Raw genomic sequence first — 17,927 nt, 5'->3', positions numbered from 1 at the left:
AATGTAAAGTTCTGAGGTTAGGTAATGATGATAGGGTTACAAGATACGAGCTAGATGGTGTTGAGATTGCAAAGTCAGATTGCGAAAGGGTTCTGGGAGTTATGATTAGTAAGAATTTAAAACAAAAGGATCAATGCATAAATGTTCGTAATAAGGCAAATCGGACACTTGGATTTATTAATCGCAGCGTTAGTAACAAGACACCTGGTGTGGTTCTCAAGCTATATCTTGCTCTAGTTAGGCCCCATTTAGATTATGCAGTTCAGTTTTGGTCGCCATATTATAGAATGGATATAAATTCACTTGAACGTGTCCAGCGTAGGATGACTAAGTTAATTCCCCAAATTAGAAATCTTTCATATGAAGAAAGATTAACAAAGCTTAAGTTGCATTCACTGGAAAGGCGAAGAGTTAGGGGTGACATGATAGAGGTTTACAAGTGGGTGAATGGACATAACAAAGGGGGTATTAAAAGTATCAACACAAGACAGAACACGAAACAATGGGTATAAATTGGATAAGTTTAGATTTAGGAAAGACTTGGGTAAATACTGGTTCAGTAACAGGGTTGTTGATTTGTGGAACCAGTTGCCGCGTAACATTGTGGAGATGGGGTCCCTCGATTGTTTCAAGCATGGGTTGGACAAGTATATGAGTGGGATTGGGTGGTTATAAATAGGAGCTGCCTCGTATGGGCCAATAGGCCTTCTGCAGTTGCCTTTGTTCTTATGTTCTTATACACTGCATGAGAAATCACACAGCAGACGACGCTACAATTACGACATCACATCCCTCACCAAAATAGCTCGTATGGGCCAATAGCAGGTGCCTCGTATGGGCCAATAGCAGGTGCCTCGTATGGGCCAATAGCAGGTGCCTTGTATGGGCCAATAGCAGCTGCCTCGTATGGGCCAATAGCAGGTGCCTCGTATGGGCCAATAGCAGGTGCCTCGTATGGGCCAATAGCAGGTGCCTCGTATGGGCCAATAGCAGGTGCCTCGTATGGGCCAATAGCAGGTGCCTCGTATGGGCCAATAGCAGGTGCCTCGTATGGGCCAATAGCAGGTGCCTCGTATGGGCCAATAGCAGCTGCCTCATATGGGCCAATAGGAGCTGCCTCGTATGGGCCAATAGCAGCTGCCTCCTATGGGCCAATAGGAGCTGACTTGTATGGGCCAATAGCAGCTGCCTCCTATGGGCCAATAGGAGTTGACTTGTATGGGCCAATAGCAGCTACCTCCTATGGGCCAATAGCAGCTGCCTCCTATGGGCCAATAGCAGCTGCCTCGTATGGGCCAATAGCAGCTGCCTCGTATGGGCCAATCCTTGTCACTAATTTCTGTAAATGAATAATTGACCACAAGTTTATTTTGAAAATGAACCTAAGAAGTCGTTTGAAGATTCCTAGATGGACGAAATAATGCTGTGGCTAGCGCTGTGAACATCGTGAACAGCATTGAATCACTGATATTTGAACATTGTACCCAGTCATTATCCCACTCAGGCTCTTCTATAATACTATCACGGCTAAATAATACAGGTTATATATATATTTTGACATTATTAGGCGATGCTGTGGTCACACGCTGAATAGCAGAGCTGTGCGCTCATGCTGCGAGCGCCAGCTTTCGTTGCTCACTCACTACTGAGGCTCTGACACCCGACAATGTGGACCATGATTTTTTTTAAAGATGGCGTATGTTTACAAGAGCCCTGAGGAAGCTGATGTGAACCCCATGTATCCGCGGGAGTTTTGAATGGAACGTGAAAAATAAAAACACCTGCAGGCGCATTGCGCACCCGAAGCCTGGGCCTGCAGGCGCGTTGCGCAGTTAAAGGGTTAAACAAGTGTTAAATTTAAGTGTGTACATAGTGTTAAAATTAAATTTGCAGTAATTTTAGAGTACAATAGTTTTCATAAACTGTATTGTAGTACTCAACATACAGCAGAGCTACTAAATCAACAGTGCTAACGGCATAATACATTACAGTATGTACGTATTTACTGTACAGCATTCACAACTCCATGAGACTTTAAGATGGACATAACTCCAACAATAAGGTAAATAACAACTGAAAAACAGTATTTTTTAGTAGAGTAGTAATATATAGGTACAGTATATAATATAATGCATTTTTATTGTGTACAAGAAAAAACAAAGAGACACTGACACAAACGCCTACTGAAGGTCACCTTTTGCAAAGAATCCAACGCTCCAACACACTGGGGTTGGTCCCATATAGTACAGTACGTTGAATTGAGGTTGTGCTGAAATGTGAACTCCTCGCTGTACTGCCGTTATTGTAAAGACTATGTGCATACCATAGAAAAGTGTACCAGTCTTCACTGTAAGGTCAGCAGTGAGACTAAGCCCAAATCACCTCCTAAAATTCATAAGATTCCCAAGCCCATGATGAATATTTTTGTTTCATCCACTGATCTCTCTCTCTCTTCAACAGACACCTGTACTCTGAAACTGTCTCTGCTAGCGGTGAAGCTTCGGAGGGAAGGTTCAAAGTGATTACCTTCAGGGACACAGTTGCTCTACAATCTATATTTCCCAAGTCAGTTGTACCCAACGTCACCTACACCGAAGAGACTGTCCTCATTACTGATCTCACTGTAACTACCCCTTATCCACTTGCCAGAGTCTGCCTGGATTGTTCGTTTATATAAGGTGAAGTTCAAATCGCCATCCGGGAGAAGCCTTTTCCCATGCTAGGAGATCAACTTCTCCTGGGCAACGACTTGGTAGAAGATCAACAACCTACGAATCTAATCATCATAGAAAAGCCCCAGGTATGTGACTCATCAGTGGAAAATCCTGTCTTGCAGTCTGTTAAAGAAGAGGTCAAAGCAACTGGTAGTTCCCAACAGCCTACGATCAGATATCTTGTGTCTGGTCCAAGGATTTCGTTCACATTACGGCTTCAACAAAACCTACAAGGCCCTGAAACAGGACTACTACTGGCCAGGAATGATTCGAGATATCAAAAACTGTGAAAAAATGCCACATGTCTCAGATGACATGTAAGCCGAACGCTCCTCTATTCAAGGCACCACTGATACAGGTACCAGTGTCTTCTGAGCCTTCAGCCCTTCCATCAACAACCATGACGAGCCTCTGTCCCAGACAAGCTCAGGTAACATACATGTAGTAATATTCTGTGTTCTACCACCAGGTATTCTACAGCAGTTTCCATCCAGAACAGTATGGCTGCTAACGTTGTGAATCACCTCAGGAAGCAGTGCCCGCAGTGCGGACATCTCCAGGAAAGTCAGAGCATGCGTGATACCATCTGCTCCAACGACCTGAGTAAGACAACCAACATCACCAAAGTACAGGGGTACCTCGGTTTAAGAGTTTAATCCGTTCCTGGAGACTGCTCATAACCTGAAAACTCGTAAACCGAAGCTAATTTCCCCATAAGAAATAATGAGAAATAAATTAATCCATTCCTGACTACCCAAAAACCTCACTTCAAACTAAATTTTATACCTAATTCATCAAAATCGACAATACAAAAGCATGTTCAAGTTATTACTTACCCTTGCTGATGACTGCTGTTGGCGTATGGAAGATGGTGGGGAGGAGGAGAGGTGTTACTGTTTGGAAGGGGAGTCCCCTTCCATTATAACATCAGGCAGTGAGGACTTCACTGGTGTGCACTCTTTGGCACATTTTGCCTGCATACCACTAGGACTTGCTTGTCTTATTATGAATCTGTCTAAAGACACTTGTTTTTCCCCTACATTTTAACACTTGTCTGTAGTAAGACATCACATTGTCATTTAAAAGGTCAATGCAACGGCCTGCTACAGCTTTATCTGGGTGAGTTTTTTCAACAAAACTTTGCAGGTTTTCCCATACTTCACACATTTTCTTAATGAAGAAGGGACATCCTCTACTGCCTCTACTCACAACTATTTTCTTCGGTTGAACCTTATCACTGGCTTTCTTGGGACCCATGGCGAGATATATAATAACAAATTTTATGCTCAAACAGCAAAAAACCAGCGTTGAATGTAATGAAACGCCATTTTCTGGGTGAGCCCCGGAGGCTCCCTGGAGCTTATCGGGCTAATGTATGTTATGTTAGACCGGGACATTAGCTAAGGAGTTCAGACCTACCAGGGACCAGTGCCAGAACCTGGCCCCTTCAGAGAGGTTTCAGGGAGCAATGGCCCTGGAAAACCCCATATGGTTGGGGGTTTTCCTTATCTGCCATCGACCGGGGTTAGGCACCCAGAAAGGTAGGCGTAACAAAACAAACCCCACATGGTAAGAAACTACAACAAAAACCGAACAGAGAGGTAGAAAACTCCCTACAATCCCAAGGAAACTAGCAAACAAGCAAACATCACACTTTAATGCCGCGCCGATCGTCCGCACAGCCCTCCCTGCCCCGGGAGGGGGAGGGGGGAGCCCCGGACCTACCGCGCCGGCTGCCAAGCTCCAGTTCGGAAGCTAAGCTTCAACCAACGCGAGAAAAACGCCGACCGGTGGGAGGGAGGGTTTCCAGGGAGCCTCCGGGGCTCACCCAGAAAATGGCGTTTCATTACATTCAACACTGGTTTTCTGTGGGGAGCCCCTACGGCTCCCTGGAGCTTCATACCCAAAGAGAAGGAAAAGAAAGGGCTAACCCGGGAGGCGGCTGCCACAAACTCTGCAACGCAAAGCCAAAACAACCGGTCGCAAACCTGCGACCCAAGGCAACAAGAACACCCAAAAACAGACACATATGGATGGGCGGCCAAAAACCTGTGCGACCCACAAATCCCTGCGCCCGAAATGAGCCCGAGACGTCACCAACACAGCAGCAAAAGCTGCTAACGTCTGAACAGCACGGGCGCAGACAGACCGCAGGCTGGAAGAAGGAAAACACTGCGGACGACCAGGGAGACCCGAGCCCTGAAAACAGGGAACGAAGGAACCGGATCAACCACAGCGCATCCCCAGACACGGTACGCCGGCAACAGCAAAAAGCACAACCGGACAACACAGGACGCACCCCCCGGCCAAACCAATCAAGTACCAATACCCCAAGAACCCCTCCGGAAAGCAGCCGTCACCACCGGCGCCAGGACAGAAAGGCTGCACACCTATAAAGCTACCACCAGTACCAAAGAGCAGGAAACTGAACCGAAGGGGCTACCACAAACTGAGGGGAAGATAAGAAGGCACCCTGAACAAGGACCAGGATGGCTCAGGCGACGCATGAGCAGGCCGGAGGGGGAAACAAAACACGAGAAAACGTAAGAAACGTCATACCGTACTGTCTCCAAGACGAAGCTCGCAGGTGGGACACCGTCAACAAAGCCACCTGAACACCATATAGATGGTGTGTTACGGACCCTGATCCAGCGTCCAATCTCGAAACAGTGACGGCCGCGCCATCTGTGGGTCAGCTCCCGAAACCCCCTCCAAACCGACGACGTGTACTAGCTACGAGGGCCAGTTTCCAGCCCCGTTCAGCGCTCAACACCGCCGCCGCTGACCTCTGGTGAGGTGGTGCTCAGACTACAACGCCATCTATGGAGTGGATATGTCGGGCGTTTGTGTCTGAGCCTGTAAGGTGTGGTGTTTTAGTGTCCCTGTTATTGATGACGTGTCTGCTTACAGAGCCGACCTGGGACCACTGTGATGGAAGTGGAGTCAGTCTACCCGAGGCAGCCAGTCTCCATACTGTGAAGTTTGCTGCAGCTGTTGTGACGTCGTCCCCCCGGAAGAACACTGTGGTGTGTTAGCCTGCCAGTGGAGTGGCAGTGAAAGGATTTACCCGGGACCGACTGTTGGAGACGATAATCCACTGGGGTATTGAGGACAGGAGGGTGATTGGTGATAACACACGAGACTCCTGTCTAGGGTGTACCCCTTATATCGTTCATGGAGTGGCCGTACCAGCCTTGGTGGCTCAGTACCTGCCAGCAGACCAGCTGGACGTGTGGTTGACGGCCTCCACGACGGTGCCCCCAGTGGACCTGTGTTGTGGCTGACCTGTGGCCAGGGTAGGCTCGGCATTCTCAGAGGACACGTCTTGAGGCCACGAAGAAAGCACCGCGGACTCAGCACCTAGCTTCTTGATCCAGAGTCTTCTGCAGAAGACTATATTGTGCATATTCCCCTTGTATAGTGTTAATACCCCTCCCCCTGTGCACTTTTTGATTTTATATATTTAATCGGTGATGGTGTCAAGTATAATATTAAGTTCTTAGATTTCTTTCCCTACTCCCTTTTAGTTACTTGCGTCACGGATCTCATCCCTTGATAGCCACTACTGGCTCGGGAACGGATACATTATATCTTCCTCTAACAACATCAGAGTAAGGACCCCGTTGCGTCCCGAGAGGGCCGTAACATAATTGGCATCCCCAGCGGGATCCGTCCCCTTGTTAAGTATGTTTGACAGGGGTGGTGAAGTGGCGTAATCCCTGTAAATAATTCCCCCTGTGTGTGACGATTGTGACGTTATACGTCCTGTGCAGTGTTCAGAGTGACTAAGTGCGATATTGTGCAGTACGGTGCTCGCTGTGATTAAGCGATTAAGTGCAATATTGACTAGTGCGGTGCTCAGTGATTCAGTGCAATATTGTAGAGCGAAGTGTTCGCTTGGATTCAGTGCAATATTGGGTAGTGCGGTGCCCGAAGTGATTACGTGCAATATTGGCAAGTGCAGTGTTTGGTGCGATAAAGTGCAATATTGGCGTAGAACAGTGCTCGGTGTGTTAAGTGCTAACGTGTAAGCAGTGTGTTAAGTGCTAAGTGTTCCATCTCTGACAATGGCAGACAAAGCTACCATCGACGATCTGGACGATGTTCAGGCTTTTCTGAACAGAGTGGACTGTCTTGCCAGGTTAAAGTATCTGAGCAAACCGGAACTTGTACTAGTGAGCGCCTACCTGGAGATCAAGATCCGTGCCAGTGATTCCCGTGTGGAGATCTTGTCCAAGGTACACCGGCACCTGAAGGCAGAAGAGAAACAGGAAGGCGAGACTCCTAGTACAAGGGAAGGTGAGGAAATAGCTTCCACGGAAAAGGAAGATAAGGGCAGTGACGTTGACAGTGATGCAGGTGAGCTTAATATCAGCTTCCTAACAGTCAAGATGCGTGCCCTAGAAATTAATCGGGAAATTGAATGGAAGAAGTTAGAATTAGAACGAGAATTAAAAGATAAAGAAGTAGAGATGAAAAATAAAGAAATGGAGATGAAAGAAAAAGAATTGGCGATGAGGCGTTTAGAATTAGAAAGAGAAGAGAAACGAGAGAGAGAAGAGAGAGAAAGAGAAGAAAGAAGAGAAGAACGAGAAAGAGAAGAGAAACAGCGAGAGAGAGAAGAAAAGAAAGACAGAGACAACATGAACTAGAAGTATTAAGATTAGGCGCTGGACAGAGACAAACTGGAGTAAGCGGTTTCGATCCGGTAAGGAATATCAAAATGGTCCCCAAATTCAACGAGAGAGAAGTTTCGAAGTTCTTCGCAGCCTTCGAGAAAGTCGCTGCCTCTTTGGAGTGGCCAAGGGAGAATTGGGCCATCATGATACAGTCAGTCCTGACTGGGAAGGCCCAAATCGCCTACTCTACGTTATCCCTTGACGACTCCGGCGATTACGATATGGTGAAGAAAGTGGTGCTCATGGCGTACCAATTGGTACCCGAGGCTTACAGGCAGAAGTTTAGAAACCTGAAGAAGACCTCAGAGCACACTTTTACCGAATTCGCCACGATCAAGGAGCGACTTTTCCAGGAATGGTGTGCCTCTCGGAAGGTGGAGACCAAGGAAGACCTCGAGCAGCTGATTCTGCTGGAGGACTTCAAGGATTGTTTGACTGGAGACTTGAAGACGTACCTAGAGGAACAGCAGGTAGAGACCTTGAGTGCAGCAGCCACAATGGCTGAGGAATACATCCTGACTCATAGGCCATCTGCTAGGTACGTCCCGAAGACCTATTCAAGATATCCAGCCAAACATAAACCGGAAGATAGAACTGCCCCTCGTAGTGCCGCCAAGTCAACCTCGGATAGTCCTCGGAGGTTTAGTCCGAAGAGGGATGTATTGTGTTGGACCTGCGGTAAGAGAGGACATATTGCTGCGAAGTGTCGTAGCAGTTCAGGTAATAATCCCCGTAGGGAAGTCATGCTGATGAACAGTATAGTACCACCGACATCCACCCTAGAGAAGAGGAAAGGATGGTTCGCCCCATATACCTCCCAAGGATATGTAGCCAGTGGCCTTGCAAGTACGCCTGTGGTAATACTTAGAGACAGTGGAGCGGCCCAGTCTCTAATTCTGGAAACATCATTACCCGAAGGTATATCGGCGGATGAGATGCAGAAGGTAATCCTGGGTGGATTCCCTTCCACCTTGTACGTTGCCCCATTGGTACAAGTGCATCTGGACTCTCAGCACTTCAAAGGTGAGTGTCGGTTGGCCGTGGTGGATAGTCTTCCCATAAAGGGGATTGACGTGATATTAGCCAATGACTTAGCCTAGGATTGTTACCCAACTGTCCCCTGGTAATGGATAATCCAGGACGTGAAGAGACCAGTCCCATCGCAGCAGTGCAAACCAGGTCTCAGGCGCACCTCCATGCACCACTAGATCTAAACACTTTGTTTGACTCTCCTCCTATCCCACAGGTTACAAGTAGCCATACACCAGTCCCGCCCGTCCAGATGCCGGTTCCTGAACACTGGACTCGAGCCCATCTGATAGAGGAACAGAAGAAGGACCCTCAGGTACGGAAGTTGGCCGACACCGTAGACTCTCCTGCGAAAGGAGGGGATCTATATGTGTGGTCAAGTGGTGTACTGTGTCGCCGGCATCCTCCGAAATACCCCCAGTCAAGTGCGGTAGGTGATCAGATAGTCGTCCCAGCCGTGTTCAGATCTAAGCTGTTAGAAACGGCCCATGCTAATAGATTTGCTGGACATGGTGGGATCTCTAAGACTTTCCACCGCCTAGCCAAAGGTTTCTACTGGCCGCATATGAAGGAGGACGTACGTCATTTCTGCAAGACCTGCCATGCCTGCCAAGTGGCCGGAAAAGCAAACCAGCCTGTCCCCAAAGCCCCTTTATACCCCATTCCATCAATAGGTGAGCCCTTCGAACACCTCATCTTGGATATAGTAGGCCCTCTTCCACCTGCTACCTCAGGGGTGAAGTATTTGCTAACAATACTAGATCAGGTTAGTAGGTACCCAGAAGCGATCCCCCTTAAAACCATCACAGCTAAGGTTTTGGTGAAACAACTGCTCTGGTTCATCTCACGATACGGTCTTCCCAAGACCATTCAGACGGACCAGGGGTCTAATTTCATGTCCCATTTGTTTTGCCAACAGATCGCCGACCTGGGAATCCGACAGGTTACCTCTAGTGCCTACCATCCCGAGTCTCAAGGAGCTTTGGAACGTTTTCACCAGACGTTGAAGGGCATGCTTCGGAAGTTTTGCTACGACAGGCAGAGTAAGTGGGTTGAAGAACTGCCCTACCTCCTATTTGCGGTAAGATCAGTGCCCAATGAATCCCTAGGAATCTCCCCATTCGAGATGATCTTTGGTCACTCAGTAAGAGGTCCCTTAGAGGTAGCACGAGACCATTGGCTGGACGCAGAAACCAACGAGGATATTGTGGACTGGTTGTCTACCAATAAAGGACAGCTGTTCTCAGCCTGGGAGATGGCTACAAGGACCTTAGAAAGTACACAAAGAACTATCAAGAGCAGGTATGATAGGAGGACCAAGCAGAGGGAGTTCAAAGTAGGAGATCTGGTTTTAGTATGTACTCCTACAATAACTGGGAGCTTGAGTGCCAGATTCGTAGGTCCCTACCCGGTTGTAAAGAAGGTTACTAACCTCAATTACCTTCTTAGTACTCCAGACCGCCGTAAGAAAGAAACTCTGGTTCATGTTAATATGATCAAGAAGTACGAGGGTCGGGATACACTCCCCGTAACCTTAGTGACCACTAATGACGACATTGAGGAGGAAGAGGAGGTGTTGACTAACTCAGACATTCTGTTAAACTTGCAGGCAAAGTTGACACACGTGGCCGAAGGACATCAATCATCATTGCTGCAGATGATCCGGCAATACAAGCCTATCTTCGACGATGTTCCAGGATTAACATCTGTCTTGAGGCATGATGTCGAGCTGGAGGAAGGCATCCGACCTATAAAGCAACACCCGTACCGTCTCAACCCACTGAAGAAACGGGTGGTGAAAGAGGAGGTAGATTACATGCTGGAACACCATCTGATAGCCCCGAGCTCGAGCCCATGGTCATCCCCGATACTACTAGTGCCCAAACCTGGTAAGAAATACCGTCTTTGTATTGATTATCGCCAGGTGAATAAGGTCACAGTAGCAGATACCTACCCTCTCCCCAGAATAGAGGAATGTCTGGATGCCATAGGTAAAGCCTGTTACCTGACGAAGTTTGACCTGTTCAAAGGCTATTGGCAAGTTCCCCTCACGGAAAAGGCCAAACCCATATCAGCATTTGTGACACCCGACGGGCTGTTTGAATGTCAGGTGATGCCATTCGGGATGAAAAATGCGGCCTCCACTTTCCAGAGACTGATGGGTACTGTGTTGCGTGACGTAGAAAACACCTTAGTCTACATCGATGATGTATTAATATATGATGTAGATTGGCAGGATCATCTGCGTCACATAGAGGATTTCTTCAAGGCTATGCTCCAGTCAGGATTAGTGGTCAACCTGCATAAATCAGAGTTTGCCCGGACCTCTGTCATCTTTTTGGGTCATAAGGTTGGAGGAGGATGGATTGCGCCGAAGGCCAGCAAGATAGAGGCAATAATCCAGTATCCTACGCCAGCTACCAGGAAGGACATCTTGCGTTTCCTTGGTATGGCTGGTTTTTATCGTAAGTTTGTCCCTAATTTTTCCTCCATCGCCGCCCCCTGACCAATCTGTTGAAGAAGGGGGTGAAATTAATATGGGATGAGAATTGCCAGAAGGCATTTGAGAGTCTCAAAGCAATTCCAATCTCTTCTCCGATCCTCAGGTCCCCGAGCTTTGAGGATAGATTTATCCTGACGGTCGACGCTTCTGATTATGGCTTGGGGTCCGTTTTATCCCAGACGGACAAGAAGGGGGTGGAACACCCGGTGGCCTATCATTCTAAGAAGTTCACCCCCAGCCAGCTTAATTACTCGGTCATAGAAAAGGAAACGTTGGCCTTAATTAATTCCGTCCAGCACTTCGAGGTATATTTAACAAGCAATGGCCATCCTATATTAGTACGGACCGACCATAACCCTCTGAAGTTCCTGGCTCAGTTTAAGCATAAGAACCTCAGGCTCACCAGATGGAGTCTACATTTGCAGCAATATCCCCTCCAGATTGAACACATAAAATGGGTAGACAACGTGGTAGCTGACGCATTATCTCGTATCTAGATCCACGTGCTAATTTGGTTTGTCTTCTCTTTTTTATAGGAACCCAAACCAAATTCTTTTGGTGGGGAGGTGTTACGGACCCTGATCCAGCGTCCAATCTCGAAACAGTGACGGCCGCGCCATCTGTGGGTCAGCTCCCGAAACCCCCTCCAAACCGACGACGTGTACTAGCTACGAGGGCCAGTTTCCAGCCCCGTTCAGCGCTCAACACCGCCGCCGCTGACCTCTGGTGAGGTGGTGCTCAGACTACAACGCCATCTATGGAGTGGATATGTCGGGCGTTTGTGTCTGAGCCTGTAAGGTGTGGTGTTTTAGTGTCCCTGTTATTGATGACGTGTCTGCTTACAGAGCCGACCTGGGACCACTGTGATGGAAGTGGAGTCATGGGTAGAGGCAGCCAGTCTCCATACTGTGAAGTTTGCTGCAGCTGTTGTGACGTCGTCCCACCGGAAGAACACTGTGGTGTGTTAGCCTGCCAGTGGAGTGGCAGTGAAAGGATTTACCCGGGACCGACTGTTGGAGACGATAATCCACTGGGGTATTGAGGACAGGAGGGTGATTGGTGATATCACACGAGACTCCTGTCTAGGGTGTACCCCTTATATCGTTCGTGGAGTGGCCGTACCAGCCTTGGTGGCTCAGTACCTGCCAGCAGACCAGCTGGACGTGTGGTTGACGGCCTCCACGACGGTGCCCCCAGTGGACCTGTGTTGTGGCTGACCTGTGGCCAGGGTAGGCTCGGCATTCTCAGAGGACACGTCTTGAGGCCACGAAGAAAGCACCGCGGACTCAGCACCTAGCTTCTTGATCCAGAGTCTTCTGCAGAAGACTATATTGTGCATATTCCCCTTGTATAGTGTTAATACCCCTCCCCCTGTGCACTTTTTGATTTTATATATTTAATCGGTGATGGTGTCAAGTATAATATTAAGTTCTTAGATTTCTTTCCCTACTCCCTTTTAGTTACTTGCGTCACGGATCTCATCCCTTGATAGCCACTACTGGCTCGGGAACGGATACATTATATCTTCCTCTAACAACATCAGAGTAAGGACCCCGTTGCGTCCCGAGAGGGCCGTAACATGGTGATACCCGCGTCAAAATACCAGACGTGAAGAGCCAAGGAGAAGGCCGAACCAGTCACGGACAGGACCGATTCGGCCTGCTGAAAGAGGCAAAACCTCAGGAAAAACGCCCCGGGTATGGACACCTATCAAGCAGCGTCTGAAAAGAAGGCCGGGCCGGCCACCAGGGAACCATAAGGACTGTTCTCGTGGGAATGGGCTGCAACCGAGCCAGAATCCGAAGCAACAGCTGGACCGGGAGAAGAGGAACAGGTACCCCCCACCTCGACCAGTCCTGCCGAAAGCATCCACCGTGAAGTACTCGCAGGTGGGAAGGGCGCCACAAAATGGGCGACGCCCAGACCACACTGACCCGAAGACGTCCATGGCCAGGAGTCCATATGCCCGACAGAGCCAACAAAACGAATCGGCGACGACTGGCCAACCCACGAAGAGGAATGAACCGAGACAGCTGTCCGCCAGGACGCAGGACACACCCCAGACACAAACCACACGGTTAGCCAAACCCCTGTGGTTCCGGCAAGAACCACCAGAGAACAGTCCAAACAGAGCTGAATGGTAGAGTACCCAGTGACCCAAACCCTCCGAAGCGCAAACCAGACAGCCATGAGCACCCGAACCGTGCTGTGAGCCCGACGGACAGACAGACTCCATCAACCTCGGCCGACCTGGTGAGCACTGGTCACAAAGCCCCAGCCGAGAGACGACCCGTCCGTGTACACATCGAGCGAAGGCTCGGGGAGGTGCCAAGGCACGGAACCCCGAAAACCCCAAAGAGGAAGCTGGTGACGCAGCACCAACACAAGATCCCCGGAGGAACAAAATGAATGCAAGAGGCGGAAGGGGAGTCTCCGCAGGAACCAACAGACGCCATAGCCAAACCCAACTCCGCAGGCAGACAAGTATGCCGAAGTACAGACTCCTGCACAACCGCCTAAGCAACCGCTGAGCAACCCGGGACCCCCTCCTGAACAGCCAAAGGCGGGACCACAGCTGCAGTAACACTTCGGGAGGGAAGACAATGAGGGGCCCAAGAGCCTTAAACAAGGCCCAGGTCCGAACCCGGGACGGAAACAGATGGAAAAACCTCCAGATCACCAGGAAACCAAACCCGGCGATCTGGAAAGAACCATCCCCTGGCGAGCAGACAAGCGGACTGACTGGGAGCCCACACCAGCCAGTCGTCGAGGTAGGCCAGACACCGAATCTCAGACTCAGACAGGGCACTAAGATCCGGTAAAGATGCAAAGAGTATACGAAGTGCCCATTACAAAATAGGGAAGGCAATAAAAACAGCAAACCTGAAGCCCCACCACCAACCGTGCTAGCCCCAGAAAAACTGGAGAGGAACGTGCCAAGAAGTGACCTGGAGGTCCAGGGCCACCATCCATGCACCCGACCCCAACAGAATCCGAACAGGAGACAACAGTCCTCCGAGGAGGGCAGAGGAACCAGGGCGCAGACTGAAGAAGTCCAGAAGAACTGCAGACGGGAAAAGCTCATGACTGCAAAGAGCAAACGGGAAGCCCAGAAGGATGGGGCGGATCGACCACGCCCCACGCACCCACAAAGAGGAAATGACGAAGCGCAGGGGAAGAAGCCCACCCCGCCAGCTCTGAACCCCCCAAAGGGGAGAAGCCGTCCTCCGACGCCAGCAGAGATCGGAAGACAACCCAAAGCCCACCAACAGCGGGACCAAGCGAGAGGCAACAGAGCAAGCTGCTCCCCCAGCGCCCAGTCAACATAGAAGGGAACAGAACCCTTCCGAAAGAAAAAGTACACTACCTAAGTCATGAGGAGAGACTATGGGAATTAAACCACACTTCACTGGAAGATGAAGTGAGGGGAGACCTGATCACCACATTCAAGACACCCAAGGGAATCGAAAGGGATGATAAGGACAGGCTATGTAACACAAGGGGCACACGCACTAGGGGACACAGATGGAAACTGAGTACCCAAAAGAGCCACAGATAGATTTTTTTTTTTTTTTTTTTTTTTTTTTTAGTGTCAGAATGGTAACGGGAAAGCACCAAGAAGTAATGTGGTGACTCCACACACAAGTAACGAGGCTGACCCCCATACAATGTCACATGTAGACATGATAGAGCCCAAGAGGCACAGGAACCTATACACCTTTAGGCGGGACCAAAGAGCCAAAGCTCAACCCCCGCAAGCACAAATAGGTGAGTACCTGTTGATAGACGGTTGAGAGGCGGGACCAAAGAGCCAGAGCTCAACCCCCGCAAGCACAACTAGGTGAGGACATATATTGTAAAAGTACAAGTCGCCGACTAGTGGGCAGAGAGCACTACGCCAGCCAGGCAAAGAAGGCACAAAACTGCATCAAAAGGCCCACCTTGACAGCAAAACCGCAAAGTCCCAGCACAACCACAACATGTGCCAAGACCCAAAAAGATCAGTTTGCAAGCCAGGAAGACCCCGGAACCCCAAAAGGCAGAACCGGGTCACACGAGGAAACAAAGTCCCCTGAACCCACAAAAGGGGGCCCAAGAGGAAGAAACCTCCAGAACGAAACCAAGGAACCCAAAGGAACCCAGAATCGAACCAGGGGGAGCCCAAACCACCACATTTGCCGGCGGAGAACACCACTGAAAGGCAAAGCACAGCCCCCAGCAGAACCCCCTGGGAAAACGGTCCCATCAGACCGAAAACCGAGGGACAAGGTGTGGGACAAATACTTTGTCGGTTATTACATTATAAGCACAGGTTATATATAAGTATCTGCATGTTTTGTTCACTATAACGAACCACTAAGTAGCTATTATGAGTCAAAAAGTAACGAGGAGTGACCGCCGTTTACCAGCCAGCCACTCCCGCCCTCCCTCCAGTCATCTGACTCACTCACATTCTCCTCCCACAATAATGTTTTTGCTATAATTCACTATATACAGACGTTATATATAAGTATCTACATGTTTTGTTCACCATAACTGTACATCTAAGCTTGTATGATGAGTAAAGGCACAAAGATGTGGCTACTCACACAGTCAGCTGATCGGCGGCCGCCCTCAAGGCCAGACGCACTAATATTTCTCCTCCAACAATACTGTGTGGTGTTATTACGCTATATATCTTATATACAGACGTTATATATAAGTATCTACATGTTTTGTTCACCATAACTGTACATCTAAGCTTGTATGATGAGTAAAGGCACAAAGATGTGGCTACTCACACAGTCAGCTGATCGGCGGCCGCCCTCAAGGCCAGACGCACTAATATTTCTCCTCCAACAATACTGTGTGGTGTTATTACGCTATATATCTTATATACAGACGTTATATATAAGTATCTACATGTTTTGTTCACCATAACTGTACATCTAAGCTTGTATGATGAGTAAAGGCACAAAGATGTGGCTACTCACACAGCTGATCGGCGGCCGCCCTCAAGGCCAGACGCACTAATATTTCTCCTCCAACAATACTGTGTGGTGTTATTACGCTATATATCTTATATACAGACGTTATATATAAGTATCTACATGTTTTGTTCACCATAACTGTACATCTAAGCTTGTATGATGAGTAAAGGCACAAAGATGTGGCTACTCACACAGTCAGCTGATCGGCGGCCGCCCTCAAGGCCAGACGCACTAATATTTCTCCTCCAACAATACTGTGTGGTGTTATTACGCTATATATCTTATATACAGACGTTATATATAAGTATCTACATGTTTTGTTCACCATAACTGTACATCTAAGCTTGTATGATGAGTAAAGGCACAAAGATGTGGCTACTCACACAGCTGATCGGCGGCCGCCCTCAAGGCCAGACGCACTAATATTTCTCCTCCAACAATACTGTGTGGTGTTATTACGCTATATACACACATTATATATAAATATCTACCTGTTTTATTCACCATACTTGTACAAATAAACTGGTATGGTGCCCAAAGACCATCGTGGTAACCAGTAAACAACACCGTCGTCTGCACGGTGGCGTCGTGCAGACGCCGCCACCGCCCTCACCAAAATGGCGGCTCCAAACCTTCTCTTGCTGTTTATACCCTCTATACACACGTTATATATAAGTATCTACATTTGTGTTCACCATAGCGAACCACTAAGCTGGTATGCTGAGTGCAGTCAATAAAAGGTGGCCACACACAGTCAAAAGACATCGCCACCACCCTCCCTCCCACAGCATTACTCCTCCTTCCATGGCGCACAGCGCTAAATATCACCACAATCCTGCTATTATCAGAACCCTGGTCAGTTTTATCACAGTCAGGGGTCTTCTGTAATAATATCATCGCTACATAATAGCATGAACAAGTATAATTTGGCATTTTTAGGCGATGCTGTGGTCACAAGCTGAACAGCAGTGCTGTTAGCTCATGCTGCGTGCATCAGGCTTGGTTGCTCACTCAATACTGAGGCTAATAACACCCGGGAGTTTGGCCCACGATTTTTTTTTAAAATGGCGTCTGTTTACAAGAGCCCTGATGAAGGTGTGGTGAACCCCGTGTATCCGCGGGCTGTTTAAATCTTGCATAGTACTCCAACACATCATATGATGTGATGCGCAGTTGACTGGAACAACGTCCAGCACGTCATATGACGTGATGCGCACTTTAAGGGTTAAAGAAAAGCAAGAGTCCATGGGAAAGGCAACAAGAAAAGGCCGCTGGTAAGACCTAGAAGCCTTGGCAGGAGGCACAGGCTCAAACCTCCGTCCCCAACCCGAACGGGGCAGCCCCCGAAAACCGCCCGAGTCTCTGCCGCAACTAAACCCCGCCCCGACCCCGAAACCCGCAGACGGTCCGGAGCCGGGAACATGGAGCAGCACCTAACCAAACGAGGCGGCCATGGGGCATTCGAGTGGGAAACCAACCTAGCATGTTGCAGCAACCTAGCTTGCAACACGGATGCCGCCTGTACTCTGAACAGTAATAACATCAGGAGAGTACTGGAGAACAAGCAGAGAATCTCTCGCAAGACTCCGGGTCAAGATGTCAGTGACCCAACAGGCAGCATGACGGAGGTAAAAATGGCGACTGTCACCCGGAGACAAGGGAACAGCAACCAATGATCCCGTACAAGACGGGTTGGAACCCGGAAGACACATTCAATGGTCCCCCGAGCCCAGACAGGGGTTTCCAGGGCCCGTAGGGTAACAACTACGGGAAGCCCGGGCAAGGTGTTGCTAACCGGTTAAGAAACCCAAACATAACAAGAGGGTAGATTATAGCACTGAAAACCCCTGAGACGTGTACAATCACGGGGGCCTAGCAGAGGACCGCCAAACACTACCAGTGGAACTATAACCACCTTAGGCAGACCCCCACCAGGCATGAAAAATTAAAAACAAAAGAAAAACCCCGCAAAAGTACACCGTCTCCAGAGGCAACAGAAACCGGCCGCCGCTTAGGTGGCAGGCTGCGCAAC

The 17,927-nt window shown here is 48.9% G+C and overlaps 1 protein-coding gene across 8 annotated transcripts in view; it reads right to left on the bottom strand.

The window, feature by feature from the left end:
• The window catches only part of LOC138371995 (zinc finger protein 271-like), a 213,731-nt gene that overhangs the window by 126,085 nt on the left and 69,719 nt on the right, over positions 1 to 17,927 (bottom strand). For 2 of the 8 annotated variants that reach the window (XM_069337025.1, XM_069337028.1), the window contains exon 4: positions 6,902 to 6,964. The exons of the other annotated variants lie outside the window; for them this stretch is intronic. The gene's annotated coding sequence lies outside the window, so the exon portion shown is untranslated. The remainder of the gene's footprint in view (positions 1 to 6,901; positions 6,965 to 17,927) is intronic. 8 annotated transcript variants of the gene reach the window in all.

Source organism: Procambarus clarkii, chromosome 37, assembly GCF_040958095.1.
Source record: "Procambarus clarkii isolate CNS0578487 chromosome 37, FALCON_Pclarkii_2.0, whole genome shotgun sequence".
NCBI lineage: Eukaryota > Metazoa > Arthropoda > Malacostraca > Decapoda > Cambaridae > Procambarus > Procambarus clarkii.
Note: the sequence above shows the minus strand (reverse complement) of the source record. Positions and strands in the feature narration are given on the sequence as shown.